This window comes from Oncorhynchus mykiss, chromosome 15 (assembly GCF_057628025.1).
Source record: "Oncorhynchus mykiss isolate SJ-2025 chromosome 15, ASM5762802v1, whole genome shotgun sequence".
Classification (NCBI taxonomy): Eukaryota; Metazoa; Chordata; class Actinopteri; order Salmoniformes; family Salmonidae; genus Oncorhynchus; species Oncorhynchus mykiss.
The window spans coordinates 35,874,092-35,891,684 of record NC_143036.1 but is presented as its reverse complement, the minus strand read 5'-3'; the positions used below and the strand labels follow the sequence as shown (position 1 = coordinate 35,891,684).

The 17,593-nt window shown below is 43.6% G+C and overlaps 1 protein-coding gene and 1 pseudogene across 2 annotated transcripts in view; one reads left to right on the top strand and one right to left on the bottom strand.

Annotated features, from left to right (window-relative positions):
• Positions 1 to 17,593, bottom strand: part of LOC110490018 (cadherin-18) — a 404,998-nt gene that overhangs the window by 111,363 nt on the left and 276,042 nt on the right. The gene's annotated exons all lie outside the window — the stretch shown is intronic.
• LOC149977445 (uncharacterized) lies at positions 7,631 to 9,236 on the top strand (annotated as a pseudogene).

Genomic DNA, 17,593 nt, shown 5'->3' with positions numbered 1-17,593 from the left:
CCATGGTGGAAGTCAATACAATATAGCAAGTAAAACACTGGAATGGTAGATTTGCAGTGGGAGAAAGTGCAAAGTAGAGATAGAAAAAATAGGGTGCAAAGGAGCGAAATAAATAAATAAAAAATACAGTAGGGGGAGAGGTAGTTGTTTGGTCTAAATTATAGATGGGCAATGTACAGGTGCAGCAATCTGTGAGCTGCTCTGACAGCTGGTGCTTAACTTCTTGGTGACAGAGGGCAGTATTTTCACGTCCGGGTTAACTTTTTTTGGCAGCAGGGGCAGTAGCTCGAGTAGCTTGGATGAAAAGGTGCCCATTGTAAACGGCCAGCTCCTCAGTCTCAGTTGCTAATATATGCACATTATTATTAATATTGGATAGAAAACACTTTAAAGTTTCCAAAACTGTCAAAATATTGTCTATGAGTATAACAGAACTGGTATTGCAGGCGAAACCCTGAGGAAAATCAAACGGGAAGTGGATTCTATTTTGAAAACTACATGTTCCATAGCCTCCCTTTGCTCCATTTAAAGGGATATGAACCAGATTCCTTTTCCTATCACTTCCTCAAGGTGTCAACAGTCTTCAGACATAGTTTCAGGCTTTTATTTTGAAAAAATGAGCCAGAACGATAACATCGCATCAAGTGGTCACATGAGTTATGCTCGCGCAACAGAGTTTGGATAGGTATTGCTTTTCCCTCTCCTACTGTGAAAGACATTTGCGGTTGATATATTATCGATTATATATTTTAAAAACAACCTGAGGATTGATTATAAAAAAAATTGACATGTTTCTGTGGGCATTATGGAAACTATTTGGAATTTGTCTGCGTTGTCATGACCGCTCTTTCCTGTGGATTTCTGAACATTTTATTGCTTTTCTGATTTTCGTGACCGAGCTACCTGATGCTAAGTGTGCTTATTGTTTTATTGTGCAATCGATAAACTTACACAAACGCTTGGATTGCTTTTGCTGTAAAGCATAATTTCAAAATCTGACACGACAGGTGGATTAACAACAGGCTAAGCTGTGTTTTCCTATATTGCACTTGTGATTTCATGAATATAAATATTTATAGTAATATTTATTGTATGTAGCGCTATGCTATTCAGCGGTTGTTGATGACCCTTTATCCCGATATTGGGATTGCAGCCATAACAAGTTAAATGCATGCCCAAATTCAACTGCCTGCTACTAAGATATGCATATTATTAGTAGATGTGGATAGAAACCACTCTGAAGTTTCTAAAACTGTTTGAATCATGTCTGTGAGTATAACAGAACATATTTAGCATATTTATCACAGAGAGGTTAAAGCTAGTGAGGGAGATTCCAGTCATTGGAAGCAGAGACCTGGAAGGAGAGGTGGCCAAAGGAAGAATTGGTTTTGGGGGTGACCAGAGAGATATACCTGCTGGAGCGCGTGCTACAGGTGGGTGCTGCTATGGTGACCAGCGAGCTGAGATAAGAGGGGACTTTACCTTGCAGGGTCTTGTAGATGACCTGAAACCAGTGGGTTTGGCGACGAGTATGAAGCGAGGGCCAGCCAACGAGGGCGTACAGGTCGCAGTGATGGGTAGTATATGGGTTTTTGGTGACAAAACGGATGGCACTGTGATTTTGTAAATTACATCGCCGAAATCGAGGATCGGTAGGATGGTCCATTTTACAAGGGTATGTTTGGCAGCATGAGTGAACAAACCATTCAGATTTTTTTTTCACTCTCTTTTCAGTCAGTTTTCAATGGGAATCCAGATTTCTAAGGGACCTTCTTGCAGTTCCTATCGCTTCTTGAACGAGGGTCACTTGAAGTGTGCTGTTCGATAGAGGCGCCTGACCAGAAAGCATGCTTCAGTTTGTTTTCTTCATGTATTGAACACAGATCACCCCGTCTTCAATTTTAGCGATTATTTACATTAAAAAATACCTAAACTTGTATTATAAAAGTAGTTTGAAATATTTTGGCAAAGTTTACAGCTAACTTTTGAGATATTTTGTAGTCAAGTTGCTCAAGTTGGAACCAGTGTTTTTCTGAATCAAATGTGAAAAATAAATGGCCATTTTGGATATATATCGATGGAAATAATCAAACAAAAGGACCATTTGTGATGTTTATGACATATTGGAGTGCCAACAAATGAGGCATAAATTATATTTGTATTTCTGCGTTTTGTGTCGCGCCTGCACGGTTGAAATATGCTTTCTCTCTTTGTTCACAGAGGTGCTATCCTCAGATAATGGCATTGTTTGCTTTCGCCGAAAAGCCTTTTTGAAATCTGACATGTTGGCATGATTCACAACAATTGTAGCTTTAATTTGCTATCTTACATGTGTGATTTAATGAAAGTTAGATTTTTATAGTAATTTATTTGAATGTGGCTCTCTGCATTTTCCCTGGCTTTTGGCCCGGTGGGACGCGTCCCACATATCCCAGAGAGGTTAAAGCTAGTGAGGGAGATTCCAGTCATTGGAAGCAGAGACCTGGAAGGAGAGGCGGCCAAAGGAAGAATTGGTTTTGGGGGTGACCAGAGAGATATACCTGCTGGAGCGCGTGCTACAGGTGGGTGCTGCTATGGTGACCAGCAAGCTGAGATAAAGGGGGACTTTACCTAGCAGGGTCTTGTAGATGACCTGGAGCCAGTGGGTTTGGCGACGAGTATGAAGCGAGGGCCAGCCAACGAGGGCGTACAGGTCGCAGTGATGGGTAGTATATGGGTTTTTGGTGACAAAACGGATGGCACTGTGATTTTGTAAATTACATCGCCGAAATCGAGGATCGGTAGGATGGTCCATTTTACAAGGGTATGTTTGGCAGCATGAGTGAAGGATGCTTTGTTGCGAAATAGGAAGTCAATTCTAGATTTAACTTTGAATTGGAGAAGTTTGATATGAGTCTGGAAGGAGAGTTTACAGTCTAACCAGACACCTAGGTATTTGTAGTTGTCCACAAGTCAGAACCGTCCAGAGTAGTGATGTTGGACGGGCGGGCAGGTGCAGGCAGCGATCGGTTGAAGAGCATGCATTTAGTTTTACTTGTATTTAAGAGCAATTGGAGGCCACGGAAGGAGAGTTGTACGGCATTGAAGCTCGTCTGGAGGGTTGTTATCACAGTGTCCAAAGAAGGGCCAGAACAATTCAGGATGGTTTCGTCTGTGTAGAGGTGGATCAGAGACTCATCAGCAGCAAGAGCGACATCATTGATATATACAGAGAAGAGAGTTGGTCCGAGAATTGAACCCTGTGGCACCCCTATAGACACTGCCAGAGGCACGGACAACAGGCCCTCCGATTTGACACACTGAACCAGGCGAGGCAATCATTTGAGAAACCAAGGCTTTCGAGTCTGCCAATGAGGATATGGTCATTGACAGAGTTGAAAGACTTGGCGAGGTCAATGAATACAGCTGCACAGTATTGTTTCTTATCGATGGCGGTTAAGATATCGTTTTTGACCTTGAGCGTGGCTGAAGTGCACCGATGACCAGCTCTGAAACCAGATTGCATAGGGAAGAAGGTATGGTGGGATTCAAAATGGTCGGTAATCAGTTTGTTGATTTGGCTTTCGAAGACCTTAGAAAGTCAGGGTAGTCAGGGTAGGACAGATATAGGTCTGTAGCAGCAAAATAGAGGAACACGGAGAGAGAGAAACAGTGGCAGAGAGAGAAACATGGGAGATAAACACAGCGAGAGAGAGAGAAACAGCGCAAGAGAGAGAGAGAGAAACACAGCTATAGAGAGAGTGTAACACAGCGAGAGAGAGAAACATGCGAGATAGAGAAACATGTGAGAGAGAGAACCACAGTGAATAATAGAGAGAATCAGCGAGAGAGAGAATCTCAACAGGAGAGAGAAACCCAGGGAGAGAGAGAAACTCAGTGAGAGAGCGAGAAACACTGTGAGAGAGAAAGAGATAAAAAAGCAAGAGAGGGAGGAAAATACAGCCAGAGAGAGAGAAACAAAGCGAGAGAGAGAAACACAGCGAGAAAGAGAGAGAGAGAGACATAGCGTGAGAGAGAGAAATAGTGAGAGACATAAATACAGAGAGAGAGAGAGAGAGCAAGAGAAAAAGAAACACAGCGAGAGAGAGAATGAGAGAAACACAGCGAGACAGAGAAAAACACAGTTAAAGAGAGAGAGAGAAACAGTGAGAGAGAGACAAACACTGCGGGAGAGAGAACCCAGTGAGAGAGAGAGAGAGAGAGAGAGAGAAGGAGTGAGAAACAAGCAAGAGAGGAAGAGAAACACAGCGAGAGAGAGCAAGAGAAACAAAGTGAGAGAGAGAGAAACACAGGGAGAGAGCGCGAGAGAGAGAAATACAGTGAGAGAGCGAGAGAAACACAGCAAAATAGAGGAACACGGAGAGAGAGAGAAACAGCGGCAGAGAGAGAAACATGGGAGATAAACACAGCGAGAGAGAGAGAAACACAGCTATAGAGAGAGTGTAACACAGCGAGAGAGAGAAACATGCGAGATAGAGAAACATGTGAGAGAGAGAATCACAGTGAATAATAGAGAGAAACAGCGAGAGAGACAGAAACACAGTGAGTGAGAGAGAGAGAGAGAGAGAGCGAGAGAGAGAGGGGGGGGGAAACACAGTGAGAGAGAGAATGAGAGAAACACAGCAGGAGAGGAAGAGAAACAGTGAGATAGGGAGAGAGAAACCCAGTGAGAGAGAGAAAGAATCACAGCAAGAGAGAGAAACAGACAGAGAGGGTGAGATAGAGAGAGAGTAACACAGCGAGAGAAAGAAACATGCGAGAGACAGAGAGACAGCGAGAGAGAGGGAGAGAGAGAGAGAGTGAGAGAGACACAGCAAAAGAGAGAGTGAAACAAAGTTAAAGAGAGAGAAAGACAGCGAGAGAGAAGCTTAGTGAGAGAGAGAAACACAGCGAGAGAGAGAAATACAACGAGAGAGAAAGACACAAAGCCAGAGAGAGAAACATGGTGACAGAGAGAGAAACAGAGAAAGAGAGAAACACAGCGGGAGCGAGAAACCCAGCGAGAGAGAGAAACAGCGAAATAGAGAAGAGAAACATGCAAGAGAGGAAGAGAAACAAAGAGAGACAGAGAGAGAGAAACAGGGAGAAAGCACGAGAGAGAGGGAAACACAGCGAGAGAGAGAAACAGCGGGAGAGAGAGAAACATGGCGAGAGAGATAAACACAGTGAGAGAGAGAAACACAGCGAGAGTGAGAGAGAGACACAGCGAGAGAGAGAAACGTGAGAGAGAGAAACACAGTGAATGATAGAGAGAGAATGAGAGACACGGCGATAGAGAAAAATAGAGCGAGAGAGAGAGAAACACAGCGAGAGAGAGAGAGACAGAGAGTAACACTCACAGAGAGAGAAACACAGTGAGAGATAGAGGGAAACAGCGGGAGAGACAGAAACACAGAGAGAGAGAGAGGGAAACACACACACACAGAGAGAGAGAAACATAGCAACAGAGAGATTGAGAGAGAACCACAGCGAAAGAAAGCAAGAGAAACACAGCGAGAGAGTGAAAGAACCACAAAAAGACAGAAAAACACAGCGAAAGAGAGAGAGAGACAGACAGTGAGAAAGAGAGAGAGAAACACAGTGAGAGAGAGAAACACAGTTAGAGAGAGAAACACAGCGAGAGAGAGAAACATAGCAACAGAGAGATTGAGAGAGAACCACAGCGAAAGAGAGAGCAAGAGAAACACAGCGAGAGAGTGAAAGAACCACAAAAAGACAGAAAAACACAGCGAAAGAGAGAGACAGACAGTGTGAGAGAGAAACACAGTTAGAGAGAGAAACACAGCGAGAGAGAGAAACACAGTTATAGAGAGAAACACAGCGAGAGAGAGAAGCACAGCGAGAGAGAGAAACAAATAGAGACAGAAAGAAAGCGACAGAGAGAAACAGTGAGAGATAGGAACGCGGCGATAGAGAGAGAAACATTGATAGAGAGAGAAACACAATGAGAGAGAGAGAAAAAAAAGAGAGAGAAAACAGCAAGAGAAAGAGAGAGAGAGAAACACAGAGAGACAGGGAGAGAAACACGAGAGAGAGAAACACAGCAAGAGAGAGAAACCCCGGGAGAGAGAGAAACTCAGCGAGAGAGAGAGAGAGAGAGAGAAACAAGCAAGAGAAGGAGAGAAACATAGCGAGAGAGAAACAAGTGAACGAGAGAAAGACAGAGAGAGAGAGAAACAGCGGGAGAGAGAGAAACACAGTTATAGAGAGAAACACAGCGAGAGAGAGAAGCACAGCGAGAGAGAGAAACAAATAGAGACAGAAAGAAAGCGACAGAGAGAAACAGTGAGAGATAGGAACGCGGCGATAGAGAGAGAAACATTGATAGAGAGAGAAACACAATGAGAGAGAGAGAAAAAAAAGAGAGAGAAAACAGCAAGAGAAAGAGAGAGAGAGAAACACAGAGAGACAGGGAGAGAAACACGAGAGAGAGAAACACAGCAAGAGAGAGAAACCCCGGGAGAGAGAGAAACTCAGCGAGAGAGAGAGAGAGAGAGAGAAACAAGCAAGAGAAGGAGAGAAACATAGCGAGAGAGAAACAAGTGAACGAGAGAAAGACAGAGAGAGAGAGAAACAGCGGGAGAGAGAGAAACATAGCGAGAGAGATAAAAACAGCTTGAGAGAGAGAAACAAAGCGAAGAGAGAGAGTAACACAGCGAGAGAGAGAAACATGCGAGAGAGAGAAACAGCGAGAGAGACAATACAGTGTGTGAGAGAGAGAAACAGTGGGAGAGGGAAACACAGCGAAAGAGAGAGCAAGAGAAACACAGCGAGAGAGTGAAAGAAACACAACGAGACAGAGAAAAACAGCAAGAGAAAGAGAGAGAGAGAAACACAGAGAGAGACAGAGAGAGAAACACAATGAGAGCTTATCAAGAGACTTATCAAGAGAGAGAGATGCTCTAGTCATGCTCCTGATATATTTAATATTTCTTTGTTTTTAGAATAAGATAAACACTCTAATTGAAAAAGAATTCCAGACAAGAAGTGATGACAAGAAGTGATGAACAACAACTAAAAAGTAACTTTGCGCCTCAAGTTAAGAAGTTTATACTCTATCCTGCTACAACAAAGACCTAGCCAGCAGACTAACAAGCTAGCCAGAATAAACGAGCTAGAACAAACCTAGCAAGGGGAGTTAATACAACTACATCAAACGACCAAACTGAGTGAGTAAACCAAAAAGGAGCACGGACTAACTTTAAATATATCTTCTGTTTTTTTGTGTGAGGATTTGTCACTCTTTTTGCTGGTTTTTGAACTAAATTAGGGCTAGCTAGCAACAGCAGCAGACGAACAAATCGGTTGCCATGGCAGCAGAACAGCACCGCAGCAGTAGTAGCAATCACCCTCCTCACTCACCCTCAGCGCAGAATCCATTCTCTACCCTAAAGAGGCCAAAAATGACACAACAAGGAAAGCTTTTAAACAGAAACTACCAAAGGGGAGGCCAGAAACCCTTTTTGCAGACCACTACAAAAGCAGTGACGTGAGTAATCTCATCTTCCTCACTGACCAGCCAAATGCATGGTGCTCAGCGGTCTGCACTCACTACCCATCCATAAAGAAAGAGGGGATACCTAATGGGTGGAAGCTGAAAGTCAAAGCGACAGATGACCTTGATAGCACCATGATAACAATCAACCTCTACAAGACTGGGACTGTCATGGTGCAAGGTAACATTAGGCTGTTTGAAACAGACTTTCAGACCATTAAGGAGAGAGCAGAGAGAGATAAGGACACCATCAGTGACATGCCCTCCCACAAGGCAAACTCCACCAGCACCACCCTCACCCCAACTATCCTCACCCAAAAGGCACATCCAGCACCTCTCTTCCCACCATAGTGGAGGACACGCCCCAGGAGGAGAGCGACCCCCTCAGTGCAAAACAGGCTCAGGCCCTCCTCACCACCATGGCTGCCATGAGGGATGAGTTCACAAAACTGGAGGGGGAGGTGGTCCTGCTGAGGGAGAACGTGAGCAAGCAGCAACCAGACAACCACACCTTAGAGGAGCTCCTAACCAAGGTGAGGACAGAGCAGGACAGCAGCCTTGCAACACAGCTGAAAGAGGTTCAGCAAGAGAGAGACGGACTCAAGAGAGAGCTGGCTGATCTAACAAAGAAAATGAGAGAGCTCCAAAAAGACAGGCAGAACAGTAAAAACGATTTGACCACGCTGAGAGGAGCTGCAGGAGAGAAACAGAACAGAGGACAGGGAGCCCAGATCAACCAGCAAGGCCTCCCCAGCCCTGCCTGCTGCACCCCTCCTCCCCAAACCACAGAACAGCCTCCCACTGACAGCGGCACCGGCACAGACCAGCCACACCCCAGCTCCAACACCCACCAGCCCTCCCTCTGCCCCCTCCAGTCTAGACGAAACACTGGCTGACATTGTCCTGTTGATGGACTCAAATGGGAAGTTTGTTCAGGAGAATAAACTTTTCCCTAGACACAAAACAAGAAAGGTGTGGTGCCCAACAACGCAGAGTGCCATGGAGCTGCTTGATAAGGCCCATCTCGGGTCGCCAAGCCACATAATCATACATACCGGAAGCAACGACCTGCGTGCTCAGCAGGAGAGGGTGGCGACTTCACTACGGGGAGTGATTGAGAAGGCCTCAACAATCTTCCCCAACTCAGGAATCGTGGTGTCAACTCTTCTACAGAGGAAGGACTTCCACCCAGCCACAATCCAAAGAATAAACCCCAGCCTCTCCCGGGACTGTGCCCTGCCACCCAATATACACCTGGCCCACCATCCCACCCTCGATCTGGACTGTCTCTATGACCATGTTCACCTGTACAGGGAGACAGTCCCCATCCTTGCCAAGACTCTGAAGGATGTCGCTTTAAACGCAGTCCGACCTCTCCACCCAGGAAAAGCAGAGCAATTTCCACCCCGCCAAGATCACCGAGACAACACCCAGCACCCTGCAACTCCCAGCCCCTACCACAGCAAAACCAACCTCAATGCCTACCACAGCCAGAGCAGCACAGACCACCCCAGCCCAGCTTCCGAGCCACCCAGACGAGGCCTCCCACCCCCCTGCCCCCCACACTTGGAGGAGCCACAGCCCAGCAGACCCACACTTGGACGAGCCACAGCCCAGCAGGCAGAGCTACGCACAGGCTGTGAGAGGAGCAACTGGCCCAGTCCCCACCAACCAAATGAGTGACATTAAACAAATGCTGAGTGTCCTATGCTCACATGTGATAGGCTGAGGGTCATGGTAAGATGAGCACAAGAACTCCACCATCCTCACACTACACCCACCCAAGTGGCATGGCACAAATTCTCTCTATCTTAAATGATAAACAAATAACATTTGCATAATAAGAGTTTACTTTAATTGAAAAATATTATTTTAATAGTTCCTGTTGGATTGTGAGTGTTTGTCTCATTTTGAAGGAAAAAATTATCATAATTATGAAATAGTTTTACGTTGCATGTTGGAATTTACAAGGATTGAAGTCCTCTGCTTTTGGACTAATAAGCAGAAACCCAGGCTTCCTGAAAGAAATTGATGATGTTGATATTGTAGTACTACAGGAAACATGGTGCAGAGGTGATGTTTCCACTGGCTGTCCACTAGGTTATAGGGAGATAATTATACAATCCACTAAATTAAAAAGAATCAAACAGGGCAGAGACTCAGGGGGAATGCTAATATGGTATAAATCTGAACTAATTCATTCAACCGAATTGATCAAAACAAGATCATTCTTTATATGGTTAAAAATCAACAAGGAGGCTATTTTGACAGATAAAAACGTCTTCCTCTGTGCCACATTCCCCCCTCAGTCACCCTACTTCAATGAAGAGAGTTTATCCATTCTAGAGGGGGAAATTAGTCACTTTCAGGCCCAAAGCAACATACTGGTCTGTGGAGACCTGAATGCTAGAACAGCAGAAGAACAAGACACTATTAACAGTCATGGGGATAAACACCTACCAGGAAGCAACCTTTCCCTCCCCACATACCCCCATAGAAACAACTATGACAAAGTGAAAAACAAAAATGGAGTACAGCTCGTGAAGCTCTGTCGAACACTGGGTCTGTACATAGTCAATGGTAGGCTGAGAGGGGACTATTTCGGTGGGTACACCTACAGCTCATCCCTTGGCAGCAGCACTGTGGACTACTTCCTCACCAACCTAAACCCAGAGTCTCTCAGAGCCTTCACAGTCAGCCCACTAACACCTCTCTCAGACCACAGTCAAATCACAGTGTATCTGAGAAGAGCAGAACCCAACCATGAAGCATCACGGCCCAGTAAATGACATGGTGCAAAACAGGCCTATAGATGGAGTGCAAACTGTACAGACATCTACCCAAAAGCAATTTGTAGCCAAAAAATACAATCTCTCCTGGACAACTTTTTAGCCTTAACATTCTCATACAGCAATGAAGGTGTACATTTGGCTGTTTGGAACATAAACCTTATATTTGACAAATTAGCCTCCTAATTTAAAGAAGCATAAGAGCAAACCAGAAATTACAGATAATGAAAAATGGTTTGATAATGATTGCAAAAATCTAAGAAAGTAATTGAGAATTATATCTAATCAAAAACACAGAGGTCCAGAAAACAAAAATGTACGACTTCAATATGGGGAAACACTGAGGCAATACAAACACACCCTAAGAACAAAAAATGAACAGCACATTAGAAATCAGCTGGATGGAATTGAGGAATCCATAGAATCAAACCACTTCTGGGAAAATTGGAATACATTAAACAAACCTCATCATGAGGAATGGGCTATCCAAAATGAGGATATGTGGAGAAATCACTTTGCAAACCTCTACAGCAATATATCAAAGAGCCCAGAACAAAAAGATATACAAGAAAAATTACAAATCCTTGAATCAGCAGTCAAAGACTATCAGAATCCTGTGTATACCCCATAGAATTATTGGAAAAACTTTGCACTCTCCAACCCCAAAAGGCCAGTGGTGCTAATGGTATTTCAAATGAAATGATCAAACATACAGACCACAAATTCAAATGGGCTATACTCAAACTCTTCAACATTATCCTCACTACAGGTATTTTCCCCAACATTTGGAACCAGGGATTGATCACACCAATCTATAAAAATGGAGACAAATTTGACCCAAATAATTACAGAGGAATTTGCGTTGACAGCAACTTGGGAAAAATTATCTGCAGTATTATGAATAGCAGACTACATAATTTCCTTGCCGAACACAACGTCCTGAGCAGAAGCCAGATTGGATTCCTAAAAGATTATCGTACAACAGACCACATTTACACCCTCCACACTCTAATTGATAAACAAGTAAACCAAAACAAAGGCAAAATCTACTCATGTTTTGTAGATTTCAAGAAAGCATTTGATTCAATTTGGCACGAAGGTCTTTTTTATAAACTAATAGAAAGTGGTATTGGAGGGAAAACATATGATTTTATTAAATCAATGTACACTAATAACAAATGTGTGGTTAAAATTGGCAACAAGCAAACAGACTTCTTCTCTCAGGGACAGGGAGTGAAACAGGGCTGCCCAATAAGTCCAACGTCTACATTTGATTTAATTTATTTTACCTTTATTTAACTAGGCAAGTCAGTTAAGAACAATAGAGGTTCTAATAGAGGTTCTAATAGAGACAAAGCAAGAAGAGCATTCTATGCCATTAAAAGGAACATCAAAATCGAAATTCCAATTAGAATCTGCCTCAAAATGTTTTAATCAGTATTAGAACCAATTGCTCTATATTGCAGTGAAGTATGGGGTCCAATCTCTAATGAATTTACCAAATGGGACAAACATCCAATCAAAATACTGCATGCAGAGTTTTGCAAGACTGTATTGCAGGTGCAAAGACAAACTCCAAATAATGCATGTAGAGCAGAATTGGGCCAATACTCCCTCTTCATTCGAATATAAAAAAGAGCCATCAAATTTTACAACCACCTAAAAACAAGTGACCCCAAAACATTCCATCACACAGCTCTACAATGCCAAGAGATGAAAAAAAGAGAAGAGTTCCCTCAGTCAGCTGGTTTTGAGGCTCAGTTCACCAACTCAAACCAATCCCATAGAGCCTCAGGACAGCACTCAGAAAATCTGGCCCAACAAAATCATCACAAAACCTAAAGAAAAATATATCACCTATTGGAAAGACACCACAAAAAATCTAAGTAAACTTCAATGCTATTTAGCTCTAAACAGACAGTACATGGTGGCAGACTATCTGACCACTGTGGCTGATAGAAAACATTGACTAGGTACAGACTCAGTGAGCACAGTCTGGCTATAGTGACCGGTCGTCACAGACAAACCTGGCTGCTCAGAGAGGACAGGCTGTGCTCACTCTGCTCCAGGGGAGAGGTAGAGACAGAGCTGCATTTCCTATTGTGCTGTGACAAATACTCAGACCTGAGAGAATATTTCTTTCCCAAAATTATAATTCAATACAAAGAATTTGAAACTATAAAAGAAAAAATCAAATATTTATTGGGTAAAAAGCCAAAATGTGCAGTTTTGGCAGCCAAATTTGTGTCTTCCTGCCACAACCTGAGGGACAGCCAGTGAAAAGTGCAAAGTAATGTCGATAATATTTCCCATCTTGTTTTGTTTTGTCTTTCATACCATGCCATGTGTTTTCTCGGTCATGTTGACACTGGTCCACTACCATTGCTTTAATGTATTGTTGTTCTCATTAATATCATTGTTGTAGTTGTTGTTAAAGGTAATCCCATGTCCACTACTACTATTATTGTTGCGGTTGGTCCCACCATTTATTTATATATAAATATTTATTTATTTTATATATAAATATATATTTACATTTTTCAATATTTATACTTTGACAATGTAAGTAAAAATGAACTTGCCATGTCAATAAAGTCAATTGATTTGAATTGAAACACAGTGAGAGAGAATGAGAGAGAAACACAGCGAGAGAGAGATAAACAGCGAAAGAGAGAAACATGTGAGAGAGAGCGAGAGAGAGAGAGAGAGAGAGAGAGAGATAGAGAGAGAGGGAAACAGTGAGAGAGAGAGTGAAACACAGTGAGAGGGAATGAGAGAGAAACACCGCGAGAGAGTGAGAGAGAAACACAGCAAGAGAGGCAGAGAAACAGTGAGAGAGGAACATGCGAGAGAGAGAGATAAACAGCGAAAGAGAGAAACATGCGAGAGAGAGAGAGAGAGAGAGATAGAGAGAGAGGGAAACAGTGAGAGAGAGAGAGTGAAACACAGCGAGAGGGAATGAGAGAGAAACACAGCGAGAGAGTGAGAGAGAAACACAGCAAGAGAGGCAGAGAAACAGTGAGAGAGGGATAGAGAAACCCAGCGAGAGATAGGTAAACACAGCGAGAGAGAGAGAGAGAATCACAGCGAGAGAGAGAAACACACAGAGAGAGAGATAGATAGAGAGTAACACAGCGAGAGAGATAGAGAAACACAACGAGAGAAAGAGATAAAGAGAGAGAAACACAACGAGAGAGAGAGAAACAGCGAGAGATAAAAATACAGCGGGAGAGAGAAACACAGTGAGATAGAGAGTGAGAAACAGCGAGAAAGAGAATGAGAGAAACACAGCGAGACAGAGAGAGAGAAACACAGCGAGAGTGAAACACAGTGAGAGAAGGAGAGAAACTCAGTGAGAGAGAGAGAAACAGCAAGAAAGAGAGAGAAACACAGCGAGGAGAGGAAGAAATACAGCAAAAGAGAGAGAAACACATAGAAAAAGAGAGAGAAACACAGAGAGAGAAAGAGAGAGAGAAACATAGCAAGAGAGAGAGAGAAACCCAGAGAGAGACAGAAACACATAGAGAGAGAAACACAGCGAGAGAGAGAAAAATAGCAAGAGAGAGAAACCCAGGGCGAGAAAGAAACTCAGTGAGATAGAGAGAGAGAAACAAGCAAGAGAGAGAGATGAACACAGTGAGAGAGAGAGAAACACAGCAAGAGAGAGAGATGACACATGACGTGAGAGAGAGAGAAACACACAGAGAGATAGAGAGACAGAAACACAGCGAGAGAGAGAGAGAGAGAGAGAGAGAGAGAGAGAGAGAGAGAGAGAGAGAGAGAGAGAGAGAGAGAGAGAGAGAGAGAGAGAGAGAGAGAGAGAGAGAGAGGGAAACACAGAGAGAGAGAGAAAGAGAGGGAAACACAGCGAGAGAGTGAGAGAGAAACACAGCAAGAGAGGAAGAGAAACACAGTGAGAGAGGGAGAGAGAAACACAGCGAGAGAGGGAGAGAGAAACACAGCAAGAGAGAAACACGGCGAAAGAAAGAGAATCCCAGCGAGAGAGATAAACACAGCGAGAGAGAGATAGAGAGTAACACAGCAAGAGAAACATGCGAGAGAGAGAGAGAGAGAAACACAGGGAGAGCTAGAGAGAAACAGCGAGAGTGACAGGAACAGAGAGAGAGAGAGAGATTTCCTGCATTTCCTGACAAAATGTCAGGATAATTTTCCCAAATGTGAAACCCTTATTCAAGGTTTCAAAGACCTCTCTGATGAGGATAGGCTACCCGTCCTGTTCGGGGAGGACGCAGAGAGCTGTGGGTTGGCAGCGCACTACATTGCTGTCTGCCATAAGACGAGGGACAGTGTCTGACAGACCAATCAACCTGCACATGTCCTCAACTGTATACTTATTGTTATTGTTGAATGTATGGTTATTTTGACACTTGGTTATTGTTGTTACTGTTGTCCCGTTGACAATTTGATTCTCATTATTATTTATTTTTATATTGTAAATATCCAAAATAAGCTTTGGCAATATGTACAATGTTACATCATGCTTATAAAGCGAATTGAGAGAGAGAGAGAGAGAGAGAGAGAGAGAGAAACACAGCGAGAGAGTGAGAGAGAGTGAGAGATATATAGAGAGAGAGCGAGAGCGGGAGAGAGAGAGAGAGAGAGGGAGAGTGAGTGAGTGAGTGAGTGAGAAACACAGTGAGAGAGAGAGAAACACAGTGAAAGAATGAATGAGAGAAACAGAGCGAGACAGAGAGAGAGAAACACAGCGAGAAAGAGAGCAACTCTGAGAGAGAGAGAGAGAGAGAGAGAGAGAGAGAGACACAACGAGGGAGAGGGAGGAATACAGTGAAAGAGATATAAACACAGCGAGAGAGTGAGAGAAACACAGCGAGAGAGAGAGAAACACCGCAAGATAGAGAGTGAGAAACAGGCAAGAGAGGGAGAGAAACAGCGAGAAAGAGATTGAGAGAAACACAGCGAGACATAGAGAGAGAAACACAGAGAGAAAGCACGAAGGAGAGAGAAACACAGCGAGAGAGTGAGAGAAACACAGCGAGACAGAGAGAGAGAGAAACACACCGAGAGAGAGAGAAAGACAGCGAGAGAGAGGAACACAGGGGGAGGGAGAAAAACACAGCGATAGAGAGAGAAACACTGCGAGAGAGCACAAGAGAGAGCGAAACACAGCGAGAGAGTGAGAGAAACAGTGAGAGACAGAAACACAGTGAGAGAGAGAGACAGAGAGCGAGAGCGAGAGAGACACAGTGAGGGAGTGAGAAGGGAAAAGTGAGAGAGTGAGAGAGAAACACAACAAGAGAGGAAGAGATACACAGCAATAGAGGGAGAGAGAAACCCAGCGAGAGAGCGTGTGATAGAGAGAATCACAGTGAGAGAGATAAAACACAGCGAGCGATAGAGAGAAACACAGCGAGAGAGAGAGTAACACAGCAAGATAAAGAAACATGCGAGAGACAGAGAATCAGCGAGGGAGAGAGAAACACAGTGGGGGAGAGAGAGACAGAGAGCAACACAGCGAGAGAGAAAGAGAGAGAGAAACAGCAATTGAGAGAGAGAAACACAGCAAGACAGAGAGAGAAAGTCAGCGAGAGAGAGAGCGAGAAACTCAGTGAGAGAGAGAAAGAGAGAGAGAGAGAGAGAAGCACAGCGAGAGAGATTGAAACACAGCGAGGGAGAGAAACACAGCGAGAGAGAGTGAAACACAGCGAGAGAGAGAAACACAGCGAGAGAGAGAGAGAGAGAGTAACACAGCGAGAGAGAGAGAAACACAGCGAGCAAGAGAAACACAGTGAGAGAGAGAGAGAGAGAGTAACACAGCGAGAGAGAGAGAAACACAGCGAGCAAGAGAAACACAGTGAGAGAGAGAGAGAGAAACACAGCAAGAGAGAGAGAGAGTTAAAGAGAGAGAGTAACACAGCGGGAGAAAGAAACAGCGATAGAGAGAAACACAGTGAGAGAGAGATAGAGATACTCCGTGAGAGAGAGCGAGAGAAACACAGCAAGAGAGATAAACAGAGAGAGAGCTAGAGAAACACAGCAAGAGAGAAAATGATAGAAATACAGCGAGAGAGAGAGAGAGAAACACACACAGAGAGAGAGAGACAGGGAGAGAAACACAGCGAGAGAGTGAGAGAGAGAAGCAGAGCGAGAGAGAGTGAGCAAAAATGAGAGAAATGCATACCTCCTGATGTCCATTTAAAAATGTTCAAGCAGGAGTGTATGTCAGAGACCATTCTCGAGTAGAAAAGTAGAAAATGTATTCCCCTTTCATGTGATTCTTAAAAATGTGATTTCTGCCGTTCAATTCTGAGAAGTGAAATGGTAACATTAGAATACCCTCGCACGTGCCCAGCTAATCAATTTAGGAAAAAGGAACATCACGGGCAATTAGACGCCATACTCCAAGACCCATCCTGGGCTGGAGAGCATTGGTATTGACAAATGCAGGAGGATTAGTGCTGTGGAGTGTGAGGACTGTTGATTGTTACAGCCGATTTGACACCAGCAGGCCGAAGACGAATGGCTTTAAAATGGATACAAGCAAAAGGAGGGGGCAGAAGGGAGAGAAATAGGGTTATTATTTTCCCTTTTTCGATCCATGATTCTTCCCCTCAGGCTATCAATGTTGATTGAATCTACATGTAGGGTCTTGCTATCAGTCTGGCTGGCATTGTTGAAGTTTTTCCAGGAAACAACAAACTTTTGAGACCAGTGGATTTTTCTCAACAGAGTCAAATAATAAAATGTCTAAGCAACTCAATACAGTTGAAGTCGGAAGATGACATATACTTAGGTTGGAGTCATTAAAACTCATTTTTCAACCACTCTACACATTTCTTGCTAACAAACTATAGTTTTGGAAAGTTGGATAGGACATCTATTTTGTGCATGACACAATTCATTTTTCCAACAATTGTTTACAGACAGATTATTTAAATTATAATTTACTGTTTCACAATTCCGGTGGGTGAGAAGTTTACGTACAATAAGTTGACTGTGCCTTTAAAAAGCTTGGAAAAGACCAGAAAATGATGTCATGGCTTTAGAAGCTTCTGATAGGCTAATTGACATAATTTGAGTCAATTGGAGGTGTGCCTGAGGATGTATGTCAAGACCTACCTTCAAACTCAGTGCCTCTTTGTATTGACATCATGGAAAAATCTAAAGAAATTGTAGACCTCCACAAGTCTGGTTCATCGTTGGGAGCAATTTCCAAACACCTGAAGGTACCACGTTCATCTGTACAAACAATAGTAAATAAGTATAAACAACATGGGACCACGCAGCCATCATACCGCTCAGGAAGGAGACGCGTTCTGTCTTCTGGAGA